Source organism: Tenrec ecaudatus, chromosome 10 (assembly GCF_050624435.1).
Source record: "Tenrec ecaudatus isolate mTenEca1 chromosome 10, mTenEca1.hap1, whole genome shotgun sequence".
Taxonomy (NCBI): domain Eukaryota; kingdom Metazoa; phylum Chordata; class Mammalia; order Afrosoricida; family Tenrecidae; genus Tenrec; species Tenrec ecaudatus.
This window is the reverse complement of record NC_134539.1, coordinates 126999245-127018054: the sequence shown is the minus strand read 5'-3', so window position 1 is coordinate 127018054 and position 18810 is coordinate 126999245.

Genomic DNA, 18810 nt, shown 5'->3' with positions numbered 1-18810 from the left:
AATAAATGGGCATCATTTGGAGCAACCGTTCCCCCAAAGTCCCCAGTATGTTAGACTGTTTAGGGTCATATGATAAGAAGACAGATTCGGTGGTTCTCAATCAGTAGATGTGGGATACCCACCAAACCCAAACTCACCCTCGAGTTGAATTCCAACGCACCATGACCCTGCAGCCTGGGGAAGGGCCCCGTGGGTTTTCTAAGACTGGAATCCGGGAGGCAGATTTGACATCTCTTTCTCTTGCAGAGAGGCTGGTGGACTTGAACTGTCAAATGTGCTGTTGGTGGCTAAGAGCCTTTACCTTGTGCTCTCAGGGCCCCTTAAATCTGAGACCGGGCACAGAAATCTCAATTTTTGAGATTTGTTAGCCCCGCTGTGTGGCCACGGAATGAGCCAAGGGTCTGTAGAGGGTTTGTCATTTGAGCCTAGACTTTGGAAATCAATGGAGAGGCTTCAAAACTTCCCAAACCACCTGTTGTGGCCTGGGAAGTGTGCATGTGTGTATACTGCTGTGCATGTATATATATATTGTTGTGCAGGTATAGATGTTTCTTTTGAGAAGGCCCACAGCCCCGCCTCCAGCAAACCAACGTATTGGAAGGCCAGTGAAAGCCCCTAGGTAGCATATTGGAGATGGCCTGGAAGCAATAGACTACCTACCTGAGAGCTGAGTGGTGAAACCTCACCGAAAGAAAACCCCACTGAAAACGGTAGTGCATGTCCTCCTCCCTGCTGGGCTTGAGGATGGTGGACACGGGTTCAGAGCCCCCAACATGAAGAGCTCACCGTTCCTTAAACAATGGACTTGCCTCAGCTCATGTGAGCCTCACCCTGTGGGGCAGGTGTGATGGTTCTCCCTGTTTTGCCAATGAGGAACCTGGCCCTTGGAGATTAAGTGACCTGCACTTAAACTTGGGCACAAAGCCTCACTCCACTGCACTCCACCGTTCCCTGGGCAGAGACAGAAGACAGTGGCTGTGCTTAGGAGGGGTGAGCTTGGAGTTCGACCTCTGGACTTGCATCCAGTTGATCATGTGTGTGATCTTAGAGAATCCACCACAGTGCTCTGCACTTGACCTGTCAGATGGTGGTGAGGAGACTCTCCTAAGAGGGTCACTGTAAAGAAATACACATAGAGGAACACCTGATACAATGCCCAGAGTAGATCTCGCTGAGATTCAACAAATATTACTTTGGTAGTAATTATTACTGCTTGCCTTGATTTCTCTGATGAATGTTATAATAGAGTCAGACCTTGTGTTAGGTGTGTTGGTAGACGCATTTTTCAGACTCGATCCGAGTCTTTGCTTTGGTCACCCCTATTGGTGGGCCAGAGAACAGCAGCAGAAGAATGACCGCTTCATGAGCCAAGCGATTTCTGAGTCGGATTTTACATACAGAAAAATCACGAAACGTGACCAACTGCAAGCCAGCTGCATTGCCTCTGACGGTGGTGGCATGTTGGAGACAAGGTAGCAAATAGCACTGAGGGAAGCCCGGTGGCACAGTGGTTGCCCATTGGGCTGCAATCGCAAGGGCAGCAGTTCAAAACCACCAGCCAGTCCTTGGGAGGAAGACGGGGCTTTCTACTCCCATCACGAGTCACAGTCTTGGAAACCCACAGGGGCAGTTCTCCTGGCCTATAGGGTTGCTATGAGTTGACATCAACTCGAAGGCCATGAAGCTGGGTCTGGAAGAATTGGGGAAATGCTGGGCCCATCAGTGAAAGTGGGATCCAGGATGTGAAGAACTGTTGGTGTGACCCCACTAGTTACCAGACCACAGGGGTGGGAAATTCCGGGGAAGGAGATAGGAGGCATCCAGCGTGGACCACAAGGAACTGTGGTTCCCCAGGATTCGTCCCAGAGTCAACCCTGTATTTTCCTTCCTTGCATCCTGTGGGGAGGGAAGGAATGGGTGGGGAACCTTCTCCTTGGGTCAAGAAAAGCATCCCCTTCCACTTGACAAGAATCCCCCAGTGTGTCTGATCACCCCTCACCATTTCTCAGTTGATTATCCTTCACCTGCTTTCATCCGGGCTCTTTCCACCACCTGGTGAGCTCCTCAGGGTGCATACACCAGGAAACAAACTCAGTGCCTGCCAGAGCTGCCCAAGGCCAGAGACGGGGGAGTCCTGTGCTGCAGTGTGCGGTCCTCCCTCCATCCCCTAGGGAGTCCCTGGATAGTACGAACCCTTGACATGTGTGACTGCTAACCAAGAGAACGAAGGAAGGTTCTCATCGACAGCAGAATCACTCTCCCCACCCTCCACCCCCCAACCAGCCATTGGAAACCCTCCCACGCACAGCACTGCTGGCATGCATGGTCTCCATGGTTTGGAGTGGAGTTCACAGCAAATGACAGTGGGTGGATCCCCCCGAAGGCTTTGTGCTGATCCCAGCCTGGTTCAGATAGGGCACGAGGGGGGCTCAAACTGAGGGGTCCACTAGGGCCTCCTCAGACACCCCCCACCCCTGCTAATACAGCCTGCCTTCCTCTGTGATCATTCACTTTGAGAACACGCTTCCGGCAGCTTGCTGCTCTAGCCCCACAGGTGCAGATTTGCAGAGGAGACGCCAGGGCTCAAGCGACTGCATCTGCACCGGGATTGTCTTTCTGCAAACAGACCCTCTCTACGCAGACGCCGATGCTCCTTCCTAACCTCCCAGTGTGGGTCTTCGGAGGCCAGGGAAGGGTGTCATCCACAAGTCCTCCATGCAGGCCCTTAGGTGACCCCTCTGTCTCAGCCCATCCCACCTCTTCCCTGTGTAGGATTGCAGAAACCCCTGCATTCCCTTCTTTTGATCCTGGTCCTCCCTGCTGTTTCCCCAGTACTTCAGAGGGAAGTGAACACACACACAGCCTCCTGAAAAAAGTGTTCTGAAACACCAAAGGGCCTTTCTTTTCTTTGAATAGAGATGAATCTCAGAGGTAACCAGAAAGCCCTTGAAAATAGAAGGAGGCTGGGATGGTGAGCCGAGAGACAGACGGCCACTAGCCTCGGAGTTCACGGTGGGAAGCCTAGATGTGGGCTATTTGTTTACTGGCTTGGCGAATTGTGCTCTCTCTCTCTCTCTCTCTCTCTCTCTCTCTCTCTCTCTCTCTCTCTCTCTCTCTCTGGGCCTGGCTACCTCCCTCTCCCTCCCTCTGTTCCTTCATCGCTGGGTAGGTGTTTGTGTGTGTAACTGTTTATGGTAGCAGAAAGCCCAGTCTTTTCTTCCAAGGAGCTGCTGGTGGTTTCGATCTGCCGACCATGCGGATGACGGCCCAACACTACACCACCAGGTTGAAGGGAATAGGGAAACTACACGGGGGTGCTCAGAAGGCCACTTGAGCAGGAAGGAAGCCCATCTCCCACTGCCAAAAACACCGCCCATGGCTCTTTTAGGATCACGAAATGACACAACGTTGGAGTCCCCGGAGACCTTTGAGCGACCTCGCCTGGTAAGCCCCGTCCTCAGACACAGCCACCGTGGTGTGGAGGCAGAGAGCGAGATGCCGAGCACATCATCACTCATCCAGTCAGCACCAGGGCCTGCAGGAAGTTCATGGGGAAATGGAAGTGAAAGGTAGTGGACTTCCTGAAACACAAACAAAAAAGAAACTTTTTTTTTTTTTTTGAGAAACCAAAGTTCCTAGTGGTTACCAGGGGGAGGGGGGACAGGGGAGCAATATGACTTCCAGGCCAAAACAGCTTTTAAAGCATCCAAATATTACCTAGTTTTCAAGACAATTTTGAATGCTTTTTCTGTTGGTTTGCTTGTGGCTCCCTCGTTTGCTGAGTTTCGGTGGACAGCCATGGAAATGGTGCATTGATTAAGGGTAGGGTTGGCTGTCAACACGTTAGATACCTGTACAAAGCTGACTTGGCAAAAGTAGGGTGATGGGTGTTTACAAAGCCAGGAGGCGGGAAGTCGCTGATGAGTCTCCTTAGGTGCAAACAAAAACCTCTTGGGATTTGCCCCAGGCAAACAGGGACCAATGGTTGTCTCTTGGTGACTGCTTGTACCTTTTACACCCCAGGTCCCTTGCAAAGAACGAGGAGAACAGCTGCACTGGCCATGATATTGGACCAATTAAATAGGATGCTCCTTGAAATTAAATAGGATGCTCCTTGAAATCCTGCTCCTAAGCCTCCTAAGCCCGTGAAGTTTCAAAGCCTCCTAGTGCGTCCACACCTCATTCCACAGGCCCATGCTTTAACAGAGCGAGCTGCCTCCCGAGGTTCCTGGTTCACAGATGGAGACACGGAGGAAACAAGAGCTCGGCTCCTTCAGACCAATATGTCTTCTAGGCCCAAACATAGCTCGCAAAGCATCCAAAATATTACCCAGTTTTCAAGACAAATTTGAATGCCTTTTTGTTTGTTTTCCTCATGAAATCTTCTCTGAAGATTTAACTGAAGCAGTAACTCCCTCTTCTGAATCGCTTACAGCTTCCCACCCAAGATCTGCATCCACCCCGCTCTTGTGATGGCTAGCTTCCCGTGATGAGATCTGGAGATGTCTGCCCATGATTTAGCTTCTTCACGGAGCGTCAGCGTCTCTGAGGGCAGGGTTTGTACCTGAGAGACGGTGGCTAAGCTTGGCCTAATGAGTTCAATCTGTGATCTTGCTTTTTTTCTTTGGTGTGTTTCTGTATTTTCAGATGCCTTTTACAAAGATGAAAGGAAAGAAAAGAGGTCCCTTTCTGTCCTGGGTCCTGGCTTCGTGGGTTTATCCAATCAATGGGTCTTGCTTTGTTTCCGGAATTTTGATTCTACCTCCTAGTTCCGTGAGTAGTGCTTGGGGTCTTAAAAGCTTGCAAGCAGCCACTCAGGACACAACTGGTCTGTATTTGCCTGGGAAAACAGAGAAAGAAGCAGGCCCAGGGCCCAGAGAAGGAAATGGACCACAGATGTCCTTGACTGCCCCCTCCATGACCACGAGATGACAAGCACGCCATGGTCTCCAGTTAGTCTTTGGGACAGTCAGCTCAAGGCATTGATAGGTAGAGCATTACCAACAGGAGGGAAAGCATTGGACAGAAGTTCCCATCCATATGGAAAGCAGACTCCGGGATCCCTTGAGACCTAGGGAGTCCCCAACTGTGTGGTCCAGAAATAACCTTTAAACCTTGAATTGAATTGACCCCATGAAGTCATTATTAAACTACAGGTCAGCCTGATTAATTTTTTTAAAAAATCTGTTTGCCTTGAGCAGACTACGTTCATCAATAATTATCTCTGAGTGTAAATTGGCAACAACGAGAGGAGAACTTTTCGGGGCAGAATGCTAAATGAATGGTGATGAAACAGCATGGTTGGGATGAGTGGGAATTGCGACCCAACGTGATATATGTGGTTGTCCTCGGGGGCAAGTTACACCATTTCCCTCTCTGGCTGCTTCTAAACTCCAGCGGAACATGGTCCTTCCCTCCCACACCTCCTACAGCCTTAGGCTCTGGAGGCAGGGACCAGGAACACCCACTCGCACACCTCTTGCCATCTTCTCACTCGTCTGAGGCCCCTGAGTACTTTCCCTGGGCTCTCCCCTTGGGTGGGGGTTTCCTTCACATACCTTCCTTCTTCCTTACTCGTGGCTCCTTCTACTCTTTCCCAGTGGCAATATGGCGGGAGAGCTGTTGGGAAAGAAACCAATTTCCCAGTAAGAGAAAACACATTGAGATTTCAAAAGAGAATTGCAGCCAGAGTGCAGGGCAAGGTGACAAAGAGAGAGAGAAAAAAATCTGCTCAGAATTAAAAGCCTGCCCCCAGCTGTCTTCCTGTGAGCCCAGTGCCTTCCCACCAAACGTCTGCCCTATAAACGTGACACCTTCTCTCAGATGGTCTCTTCCAACCTTTGCATCCCTCTCTTTCTCTTCTGGCCCCTCTCCTCTCCTAGTCCTTTCCCTCCCCCGTTTTCCTCGCCTTTTCTCCAGCATCCCCCCTCTCAGTCTGGCTTTGGTTTCCTGTGTGGTTTGCTCTAGGGAGCGTCTGTTGGAAAGAGGCCTGTGGGTTAGCAGAGGGCTCCCTGCTCGCTTTCCCAGCTTTTTGGGGGACGCCAGGCCGACGCAGCTGCTCTGGCAACCAGTGTTTCCAAGGAGGGCTGCCAAGCGTGGGGAGCCTCTGTGAAGGGAGCTGGAACATCACTTCCTCATGGAAAAGCCATGAGCCTGCTGAAAAGGCCATGGCACCTCCTGGATTATTCACCAGCCCAAAGCACCTCCAGGAGGCAAGCCCCAGTCCAGTGCCCTCAACCACCAACCCACCCTCGGAGCCCACAATGCCTCTCTGCAGTTCCCTGCTTCTCCCACTGTGTGCACTCAGGCATTCGTGTGTGCGTGTGTGTGTGCGTGTGTACAGGCATGTGCACATACACACACATCTGTCTTGTCTCTTTGTAAGCCCGGATCTATAGAATTGAACTTCTTCTGCCACATGGACTAAAATAACTCTGGTAACCACTCTGGATAGATTTTAATGAGAAAGACACTGCGTTTAAATGATGCTTATTATTTTCAGTTGCTAGGACGGTGGCTTTAAGAAGAGGTAACGATAGTCATGTGAGCCGAGGTTTCTTTTTTTAAATAATTTTATTGGGGGCTCATACAATTCTTATCACAATCCATAATACATCAATTGTATAAAGCACATTTGTACATTCGTTACTTTATCATTCTCAAAACATTTGCTCTCCACGTAAGCCCCTGGCATCAGCTGCACATTTTCCCCCTCCCTCCCCGCTACCCCCTTCCTCATGAACACTTGATAAGTGCTAAATTACTATTTTGTCATGTCTTACACTGTCTGACGTCTCCCTTCACCCGCTTTCCTATTGTCCGTCCCCCAGGGAGGAGGTTATATGTAGATCCCTGTAATCAGTTTCCCCCTTTCTACCCTACCCTCCCTCCACTCTCCCGGTATCGCCTCTGTGAGCCGAGTTTTCTAATGAGAAGGCTCAGGAAAGGAAAACATGTTCAGGGGCTTCTTCATCTCTTTGACCCCTTCCTTCTAGGCATCCTGGCTGAAACTGGAGCTCCAGGTCCAGACGACATCATCATCATCTTTACTAACATTCATTGAGTGCCTACCCCATGCCAGGCACACCGCTAAGAAGCTTTTTCGATGCATTATATTATTTTGTGAAAGCATTAGAATTTGGTCACCAGACCTGGATAAGATCCAGCAATTTCTTTCTCACTTTTTCTTTTTTTTCCCTCACAAAGAAAGGGGTTTGTTAGGGAAGTCCACAGGTGACCGCAAGTGAGGATCAGCACACAGTAAGGAGACGGCCATTGATGTACAGCAACACGTCTCCTCAGCAGTAGCCACGTTGCTCTCCAGTCTCCAGTCTCTTAACCTGTGATTCCTTGGCTTCTGCCTCTGTGCGACAGGAAGCCAGCCCACCTGCCGTTCTGTATCATTGTCCCATCGTCTTGGGCCAGATGAGGAGAAGGTACCCCTAGTCTCAGTGCTGCTTCTCTTGAGTCCCATGCCATAGAACTGGCTGGGTGGCTCTCTGAGACGGTAACTCCCGAGCAGATCAAGAGCATCAGGCATCCCTCCCTGGATCCACCATGTACCTGTCATAGTGCCTACCCACTGACAGGTATATTTGATAAGCCAATGGGTAAATCGGTAGATGTTTGAACACAATAGATGTGCTCAGAATGGATCCGGTGCAGAAGAATTGTGTGGGATTTATCACCTCATGGCACTGAATGCTGACCATAGACTTGGCTTTCAGATATAGAACCAGATAGGTAGGGAGATCTATCCCATGGATGGCTATATTTTGGTTGGATTTAAAATTTGGAAGAACGGATAGAATTTCTCTCTTCTCCCTCCAACCCTCAACCCCTTATTGGTACCTCCAAGAGGACAGGATTTTCAGCCACAGGTATGGATTTAGGTAAATTATTTAACCCATCGAACTTTCTATTTCCTCAGCCGTAAAGTGTCTGCCATAGTCATATCTATTCTAGAAGTTTTCTAGAGATTGGAAAAGATCAGCTAAGAGTGCCAGGTTGACATTTGTACTATATCATTTTCCTGTTAAGGAACTCGGGGCTCAGATTTACTAAGGCACTTCGCTGTAGAGACTCATCCAGTCATTCAGCCAATATTTATTGGCTGGCTGGTGTGGGATGTACTCTGTTCTAGCCTCTTACTCTTGAGATGATTCTATTGCTGCAGAGGTGGTTTCCAGGCGGTAATCTTTATGGAAGGAGATCTAGTGGTGCGGTGGTTAAGACTCATCTACTCACCAAAAAGTTGGGCTGCTAACAGCAAGGTCAGCAGTTTGAAATCATCAGCCGCTCTGAGGGAGAAAAATGAGTCTTTCTACTCCTATAACGTATTAGTCTCGGAAACCCACAGGGGCAGTTCTACCCTGCTCTATAGGGTCACTTTGAGTTGGAATTGACTCCTTGGCTGGAAGAGGGTGGGTCCTAGTCCTAATCTCTTCTGAGTGGAGCCTTATTAAGCAGCACACAGATGCAAAAAGAGTCGCACCGGAGCAAGACAGAAATCACGTAATGTTAGAGGCAGAAGGATCTATAAGCAGTCAACCAACACCAATAAATGCCCGGGCTACAGAAACAGATTGGGAGACCGGGAAAAGCAGAAAGAGCAGAGCCCTACCAACACCCAGATTTGGACTGGGAGTTCCCAGAATGCTGAGAAAATAAATTCCTGTGTTTTAAGTCCCTGACTTGAGGTCCTAGAAACTGAGCCTTAAGAGCATTTGGGGTGTTTTTGTTTTTCCACCAGATGGCAAAATTGAGGTCTAGGAAACGGGAAAGGCCAAGGCCACCAAGCTCGTCTGTGACGGGCACACCTAGAGCCCAGATGTCCTGCCTCTCCCGGCCAGCCCAGAGCAGAGCAGATGAACATTCAGACATTGCTGATGGCCTCACACAGTTTTCAGAGATTGCCATCAGGGCCATACCAAGAACCAGCCCTGGGAAGGATTCTTAGAAAACAGATGACTGCCGAGATAACAAGCTACCACCCAGGGCTGCAGTGAGCTCACCCCAACTGTCCGGGGGGCAGGCCCTGAGGAGCCCAGAGCGCTTGTGAGTCCTGAAAACCCACGACTGATTCCGTGATCTCTGTGAGGGAGGCCATCACGGGAAGTGCTGTGTTCAGGAATTCAAACCTAATTGCAATTGCTAATTAGCTCATTTTCAACCCCCTGGGCCCAAATACCTGGAAGAAACACAGCTCTGTCTTTGTGGCCAAGTTTATTCAGGCGACCTCCCAAGGGACGCAGGCACAGAGCCGCTCCTTCTCAGTGTGTGCCCTTCTCCTGGGCACCTGCACCACAAGGTGTTAAGGCTGCACTGTGCTCTCTGAAAACACCCGTGAAGGCCCCACTTTTTCCCTCTTGTTCAGCTCCGAAGTCATGTTCTGGAAGAACCTACTCCTCCTCCCAAAGTCCTATGGATGACAGAGCCCTTAGATGATCTGCGGGAGCTGAGCCACCTGACTGCACTCACGGGAGCTCCCTGGGCTCCAGGCTCCCTCTGCTGATGGAGGAGCGGGCCTATCTAGACGCTGCCCCGCAGAGAGAAGGGGGCCTTCTTTTCCCGTGATGTTCCTGTTTTCCTTGCTTTTGAATAATAGCCGAATTGCCCCCAGTGGCCGTGGGGATGGAGCAGGCCCAGAGGAAAAAGCGTTTCCTGTAACTGTCTGATCCCTTCTGCTCCCCGAGTTCTAGACCTGGTCTTCAGGAAAACCAGATAGCACACCCACACACAAGAGCAACAAATGGTCCTCTGAGAATGATTCCTAGACACCAGCTGTCCAGCTGGGAGAGGCTAGAAAACAAGGCAGCTGCTAGGACACTGTCCCAGGTCATCCTCCCCTTCAGTTCCCGTGCCTTCATCGCCACCCTGTAAGAAATCACACGCCTCCCTGTGCGCAGGATGTGTGGGAACCATCCCAGACACGCTCACACTCTTCCCGTATGGAGGACGCCCCCTCCCTCTGCCCTTCTCCACCTGGTGAATTTGCATTCAGTCTCCTTTGGCTCACAAGTTACTGCTGCCATATTGCTTTTATTCTTAGACTCACTCTTTTCTCTGTGCTCCCATTGCACTTGGTGAGACGTGAAGATGATGACAGCTAGCATTTAGGCAGTGGACCCGCCATGTGCTGTGGACCCGTCAGGTGCTGCCGCCGCTGAAGCCTTAGAACCAAGAATAACTGGGTTTCCACGGCAGACCTCCTCTGCGTTTATCTTCGCACTCTGAATCCTGTAACCAACAAATCTCCTGTTCTTGATTGCCTCGGGTGCGAAGAAGCTCAACATCAAGTGGGTGCCCCATCCCTGCAAGCACACCAATTCTTATAATGGGATCCGAGAGCCAAGCCAGATAGAGGGGTTCGGTGGTGTTCCCTGCCCCCATAGCCTTCACACCCAGGTTTTTCCCTGATGGTATGACCTGCGATCAAAACAGAACAATGATAGAATCTTGTCAGAAATGGGTCAAATAAATAAAAGTCAACAGTACTGTGTATGCCCCCTTCTAATTTTCATTAAGAATCTTTCATGGACTTTTAAGGGATGTGGGGCTCAAAGAGGTTACATTACTTTCTACAGGTATACAACTTTTATGTTCAAGTGCTAGGAGTCGGGTTTGGATCGGCCTGGCATCCAAACTCACGCCCTGGCGAGTGGTGAGTGCTTTGATTTAGCAAGTGATTGTGTGATTGATTTGGTACCCAGTGCCTCCAGTGTGTTACTTTCAATCATCTTCACAACGACCCGATGAAGGGGCCGCTACGACCGCACCGTTTTATAGATGAGCAAAGTGAGATTCAGGGAGGTCAGAGGACTTGTTGGACGTTGCTCAGCTGACGCCAATACTGGGATTCAAACCAAGTGCATTTTGAGTTCCCGAATTCTTTCCGCTGACCCCGTGGTTAGCAACCCAACGAGTAGCCACGACTCCAGTCACTGCGGGAGAAAGACGGGGCTTTCTGCTCCCATCAAGATTTGCAGTCTCCGAACCCCACGGGGGCATTTCTGCCCAGTCCTATGGGGCTGCGAAGAGTCGGTGGCGACTTGATGGCAGTGAGATTGCAGTTGGCATGAGAAATTCCAAGCACAGTCTAGAGAAAAAAGCAGAGTGATCTCTCCCCTAAAGTTGGCCAACAAAACGCCATGCTTGCGACAGGATGTTGTCCAATGTAGCACTGGGAGGTGAGCTCCCCATAGCAGAGGGCAACCAAAAGCAAAGCCCCGGCAGCAAGAAATGAGCCCAACGGGGAAGAAGCCGCAGAGCCAGGCAGCGTGTTTATTCAACAGGGTCACCACGAGGCGTGGCTTGCTCTATAGGCACCGCCACCGCCAAGGATAAAGTAAGACAGAGTCTTATTTAAGTGTTGTCTGACTTGTTTTGAATGCACAACTGCAAAGGTTATATCATAAATGCTTATCAGCCGACAAATCCCCCTGGAGAAATGGGTGTCTGGCTAGAAATAGGTGCCTCGGAGTTTCACAGTTCTCTGTGCAGCAGATGGATGAAAACGCACAGTCTGTGTGCTGGATGGACGTAAATGCCAGCGGGAGCAGAGAAGAGGGAGGCGGTAGATGCTTAGCGCCCAGAAGGTAGACAGAAAGGCCTTTGGAAAGGACCGTCTTGCTCACAGGCGCCATCTGGCTGTGACGGTGGAAAACTGCTCTCTGTGCGAGAAACCCCAAATACCAAACTCGCCATCAGCAGTTGCTTCTGACTCATAGCGACCCCGTAGGACAGGAGAGAGCGGTGCCTGTGGGTTTCGAAGACGAGACGGTAGCGCTTTCTAGGAACAGAATGATGCCTCATCTTTGTCCCCAAAGCAGCTGGCGGTTTCTCGCTGCCGTCTCAGTGGTTAGTGTAATCCTTACACCACTAGAGCGCCAGTTGTGATATCAAAGGACTTGCGAAATGAAATTCCCTACAGCGCCGTGCGGTTGCGTGTGACTGAGCCCAGGGGGCAGAGTGGGTGCCGCCCTGGGCTGCTAACCTCAAAGTCGGCTGCTGGAAACAACGTCAGTCTCAGAAACCCCGGGGCCAGTTCCACTCTGTCCCACAGGGTCCGAGAGGAGGCCGGATGGACACAGGGAGTGAATTGTGTTTTGAGCGTTCCCTGTGCGTCATCTTTTTCGGATTTCTAGTTGTGATTGGGGTGAGTGTGTACAGAGCCATGGGGTTCCATTCAGCAACTCGGCATCGATGGCCACCCCCACAAGGCAGCCACGCTCTCCCCACTTCCTCTTCGTGGCTGCCATTTCCCTTTGCACATGATCTCTTTCCTTCACGAGCATCCTGCAAAGCTTAGATTGCTATCTTTATTTTATAGGTGAGAAACCCGAAATGCAAAGATATTAAGTACTTGGCCCAGGGATGTGACCGGAAGTCTGTTGAGCCTCCCCAGGGCCTTCAGTTCCACTGTATGATACAACCTTGCAGAAATCGTGTTTCTTGGTAGCTCCTGCCTGCCCCAGCCCCTCAACAGCCGGAAGCATGGTTACTCCATGCCAGGCAGGGGGGGTCCATCAGCCCACCCCCAAATGGGCTGATTTTGACTCAGTGCAACCCTGTAGGGCATGCGATCTGGCCCAAGGGGGGGGGGGTCCAAGGCTGTGGGCTTCGTGGGAGCGGACCACCCGCCCCATCTTTGTCCTCCTCCTGCGTGGCTGGTGGATTCAGAGGCCAACTTTTTAGTCAGTGGCCAGACCTTTGAACCACTGGGCCACCAGCACTCCTCTCAGTCTGTTGACAAAACAAGACAAAAACACAAAGCCCACCGCCAGCGTGTTGATTTCCATTCATGGCGACTCTCGAGGCCAGAGCAGACCTGCTCCCCAGGGCTTCTGCACCTGTCCGTCTTGAAGGAAAAGGCAGCTTCATCGTTCTCTCGTGGAGCCAAGGGTGGGTTTCAAACTCCTGACAATAGGCTTAGCAACCCAACCCCTAAGCCACGTTCCACCAGCTGAGATGGGGTTCTACTTTCCTAGCACACTCTCACCAGACCCCTCTGCTGGGAGTTGGAGAGGGATCCTCCTCCCTCGATCCATGAATTTCTTCTTGTTTTGCCCCCGAATCCATTCCACTTCATGGTGTCCCCCTGTGTTGTGGTACAGGACTGATCCCTGGGGCATTCTGCCATAGTCTCAATGAAAGTGACACCTAGTGGTGGGTGCGGGAGATGCAAAAGGCTCTATCGAGGGACCTTCTCGTGGTCACCAGTGCTTCTGTCATGATGAAGACTGACCCCACCAGGACACCCCCTCCGAGGGGGGCCTGGAGATCAGGTCCCAAAGCTTCCCCGCACCCTTTAAGCAGCCTGTTAGCGTCCCAGGCTACCATGGAGGAGTCGCCCACTAGGGCTGAGCTGGCTTTCCCCAGCCCAGGCTCTTTCTGGGGACAAGACTGCTCAGGTCACTGATGAATTCTCACACAGTTGTCACTGTGAGAAATGTGTGGAGAGAGGGGAGAAGGTGTAAAAAATTGAGGAAGGGACAAGATTGCCCTCGTTTCTGAAAAGCAGCAATGAGCGACCTTGATTCTTCAAACCAGTCAGCACACATCCTTTAAAGGAATTGATGTGGACTCCATCCAGAAATAGTCGATGCGACCAGACCCAACTGCACTCTCTGACTTCGAGCCCCTGCTGACTCAGCAGCCCATTAGGACAGGGTAGAACTGGCCCCGTGAGGCTCTGAGACCCTTTATGGAATCGAAACCCATATCTTTCCTCCTGCGGATTGGGAGAGTTGGGGAAATTCCGGATGGATAAGTCCTGTAAACTTCAGGGGGAAAAAAGTGTCCCAGGGAAGTTAGAGACACAGTTTGGAAACGGACAAAAATTCCACAGCTAGTTCAGTGAGTTGATGTCCCCCAGGGGGTCCCCAGGAGAACACAGAGACTGGCCTATGCTCTGATCTGGCCCTCGCTGTGACTTGGAGCAAACAAACAAGCAAGCAAACAAAAAGCGTATCCATTGATGGCAAGGGTCAGAATCATGCGGTGTCCTGGAGCGACAGGGAGCATGGAGACAATGGCAATGAACAGGCCTCCCTCCATGTGCACGACCAGTGGGTTTCCTACCACAAGAGAGGGCAGCTGCAAGTCAGGGAACAACAATGAATCAATCCGCTGGGTGTTTGTGGGAGCCCCAGGTGAGTGTGGGGTCCCTGGTGGCACCGGGGTGAAGTGCTTAGCTGTTAACGGAAAGGTTGGTGGTTCACACCTACCTGCAGGTCCGGGGAGAACAGAGCTGGAGAGCTGACTGGGGCCATTCTAGTCTGTCTGCGAGACTTGCTGTGAGTGGGCATCGATCCCCCAGCAGGCAGCAGTAGCAACCAGTTGAGGAAGGGCAGAGCCAGACTCTCTTCAAAGGCACTCTGCCATCGACGCAGTAAGGGCATCAGCAGATTGTCAGGCAACGGGTTCAGAAGTCTAGACATTATCCAGCAGCTCATTAGCAATTTAAGACGTGTTTGTTCGGGGCCAAGTGGCAGAGGCTCTTCACGAACAGTGAATTCGGTGGCACTTTAGCTCACCGTAGAATCACCCTTCTCTCCCCCAGCTCGCAGGAACCTTGAAAACCAGCAGCCTTGCAGCCAGGGGGGAGACAGGGCCCATTTGGAGGGCCCCTGGACATCCCACCCCGGAGAGTTTTCACTGTGTCACTCGCCTGGCAGCTCCCTGGAAATCCCCGCTCGCAGAGCGTGCTGGATTTGACCCGAGTCAAAGGTTCCGCAGTGCACACAGGCTCCTGCCAAGAGTGTTTGCTCAGAGAGCACCAGCGAGGGTTTCCCCATCACAGCTGCCCGAGGCAGGAATCAATGTTTGGGGCAAACAAAGAGCTGACCGAAAACCTAGGAAGGAGAAACCCGGGGACTGAGATGCACACACGACTCTGGCCAGCACGGACATATTCCTGGGACTCAAGAAGACCGTCTGCTGTCTAGAGCGATGCATACCTCCTCCCGAGAGGGCCCACATCGCTCACCATTGGCTGGCCTTGGCACTCTGCCCCGGAAGGAAACACACACACACACACTGGAAAAAAGCTAGGACATGTATCAAGACAAATTCTCATGGACAGAGGCCTGAGTTGAAACTTCCACAACCACACAAGACACACAGAATGTAAGCTTCACAACATGAGTTCAGAAAAGTCTGGAAGCCACAAGAAGCATCCAGCCCCTGGGGAGGAAGGGAATCTTATTTCCAGAGTTGTCATGTTATGTTACATAAAAAAATCCTTTTTGCAACAGCAATGACAAAAAGATCACCCGGCATGGATAAAAACAGAAATGGAGGACCACAGACAATGGGGTGTGGGGGGGGAGACAGCCAATAGAAACTGTTCACCAGGAAGCTCCGAAACAACAACAGGGACAATGAACAGGCACTCAGAAAGGATCCCAACCTGAGGCTGAGCTCACAGAAGGAAAAAGTCCATGGGCCCCTGTCAGGCAGACAGGCCCCTCCTGGCTACTGCGTTGACAGAAACGGCAGCTGAAATGGGGGGTAGCACACTTGCCGGCTCCAGAGAAGAGGGACGAAGGTGAGGGAGACAATATCATGTAACGAGCCCTTGAAATGGATGGCATGTTGGCTCGTTCTCATTCTGAGTTGTGCCACATCCATTAAACGGAGGTCCCCAAACTTGACTCCATCCCATGATGAAGACGGGCACTCCTTTGAAGGGGCAGCTCTTCCCCAGGTGTAGTTTGAGCGCCTCTCTCACCTGAGGGGATTACCTTTCGGGACCAAGGCTGGCAACGCTCGGTTGTGATCCACAAGGTTTGCACAAGTAAATGGTCAGTTCCTTCCTCCTGGCCTGTCTTAGGCTGGTAGCTCTGTGAAGGCCTCATTCCGGTGTCGCACCCGTTGGTACTTTAAATACTCACAGTGTGCCTCTCAGCATCGCAGTAACATGCAAGCCACCACAGTACAACCAGCTCACAGAGGCACGCACGGTCCCATCCACCGGCTGAGGACAATTCAGTTAGATAAAGATGTCATGGCTGTTGGCTGATGGATCGTGGCTGAAAGCTGAGAACACCAAAAAGATGTTGGCCTCAGCTTTATTGACAATGCAGAGACGTTCAACCAGGTGGATCGTGACAAATTAGGGGTAACATTGCAAAAATGGGACTTTCCAGAACACATCATTGTGCTCCGGTGCGCATGCCTGCGCACAGCCTCACGGGCAGTTATTGAAACAGATCAAGAGGAAACCGTATGGCTTGCAATCAGGCAAGGTGTGTGTCAGGGTTGTATTTGTCCACTTATTTAATCTGTATGCTGAGCAAGTAATCCAAGAAACTGGACTGTGTGAACTCAGTATCAGGACAGGAGGAAGACTCGGTAACAACCTGTCATATGCAGATGACACAGCTTTACTTGCTGAGAGTCAAGAGGGCCTGAAGCACTCCCTGATGAAACCCACAGACGAGAGTCTTCCGTGGGGATGACACCAATAAGCCTCGTCAGGATAAACGGAGAAATGACTGAAGGTAAGGATTTCATTTTACTTGTATCCGCAACACCCACGGGAGCAGCAGCCAAGAAACCAGCAACATATTGCGTTGGGCAGATCGGTTGCAAGAGACCTTTTTCAAAAGCAAAGATGTCACTCTGAGAAGGGATATGACCGCTTTAAAGTAAAATTATGGTGTTGTCAAAAATATTGAATATATCATCAAAATCCAGAAGAACAAAAAAATCTGTCTTGGAAGACACACCGCTGGCCTGCTCTTTAGAAGGGAAGTGGGGGAGACTTCATCCCTCCTACTTTGGCACGTTGTCGGGAGAGCTCAGTCCTTGGGAAAGCCCATCATGCTTGTTGAAGGAGAGGGACAGTGCTGAAGACCAAGACCTTGGAGAGGCTGGTGAGCACAGTAGTTGTCACAATCAACTCAAATATAAAAGTCATCACATGGGGGCAGGCTGGGCAGTGTTCTGTTCTGTAGTACTCTGCTAGGCCGGGTTGACGAGAGAAGCAAATCCAGAGATACTCAAGAAAGCTTTACATCAAGAAGTAACTGCATTGATAAAACACCCCAGCCCACCCCAACTCAATTCCATAAGTCCAATACTGGTCTACAAGTCCCTCTTCAGACTCATGCAGCCACATGCCATGATGCAGAATGCAGAAAGATCACCGGCCAGTGGGTGCAAAGTCTTGTGGATCCAATGGCGGTGGAAGCATCACAGGACTCTGGCAGGGCTCAGCATAAAGGTCTCAGTGGCATGAAGGTAAAGGCAGAGAGAGAGTGGGGGGGGGGGGGCGGGGCAGGGGGTATGTTCCAGGAACCTCCTTAGGAGAAGGTAATGCCCTCAAGGCGGCGCCATCAGGCAGTGACGTGACTGACAAGCAAGACTCCACCCCTACACTTTTATATCTTCAAGAGGACAAGGAATTATGTAACTGCCACAGGTACATAGGGTTGCTATGAGTTGGAGCCAAAGAATAAGTAGCTTCTTTGAAGAATAAATAAGCACATATAGGTAGACATGTGTGTATGTGTACTTATTCACATGTCTGAATTATGGTGTGGGCAAAGAATATTGGCTATGCCACGACTGCCTGAAGAATTAAGTACAGCCCGAATGTTCCTTAGAATCGAGGACAGTGCGACATTCTCTCACAGACTTTGGGCAGGGTATCAGGAGGGACCAGTCCCTGGAGAAGGACATCATGCTTGGTCAAGTAGAGGGGCAGTGACAAAGAGGAAGGCCCTCTAAGAGATGGGTGGACTGGTGGCTGCAGCACCAGGTGAGGATGGTTTAGAGTAGGCGGATTGTTCCATTCAGCCAGACACTGGGGCCCCGATGAGTTGAAACCCACCAGCCAGGGAACAATAACTCTCTGTCTAGCTGTTTAACAATCACCTTTCCTCCTCATTCTTTTTAAATTTACATTTTTCTGTGTCCACATATAGTCAGGTGCCAAATTCTCTCTATTATTCCTACCTTTTCCAGGAGTGAGAAAACCTTGGCAGCAATGTGAAGGGCTTCAAGAAGTCTGTGGAAACTTCCAAAGTCTTGTAATCCCATTTCCGCCCCCCCCCCCCACGAACTTTGTGAAGCCTGCTCAGAGGAGCATCGTAGGCCCATTTGTTTCGGGGAAGTGAGAAACAAAAACCAACGATAAGCAAGGTTCAGAACCATGATTGATGCCCAAAGATGGGGCTCAGAGCCTGAACCTCCTCGTACGAAGCCATGGGAAGAACATCCAGGAGAGGAGGAGAAGGCGTGCAAGGGAGGCGGAGGCAGAGTCGCACACAGGTCAGCTCCTTTTCCTCCATCCTCTGGGCTGCTCAACCATAGGTCTTCATCTACTCACCGCACCCACCGTCTGCACCACACAGTGGCTTTCCACCATGTTACTCAGAGAAGTTCCCGGGGATTCTCCAAGATTTGATCCTGATTTTTAATACCACAGCTATCTCACAACGTTCTGAGTTCTGTCTCACTGCTTTGAGTTTCTTACCATCAGTAAGTCGTTTCTGACTCATAGCCACCCTACCGGACAGGGTACACCTGTCCTTTTCCGTTTCAGAGGCTGCAAATCTCTCTGAGCTCAGAGAGCTTCATCTTGCTCCCTCGGAGCAGCTGGTGGGTCAGGAAGAGAAAAGAATGTCTAGCTGATAGAGAGAGCCAGGTTCTCTGTCTTGAATGACAGCTCCATTTTTAGGTCCCTGAAAAACTGAGATTTCCCTTAAAGTTTAGTCTTACTAAGAGTCCTGCTGCTTTGACAAAGCTTGGCTGAGCACAGGGCTATGAAGAAGCCCCGGTGGTGGAGTGGTTACGCGTTGG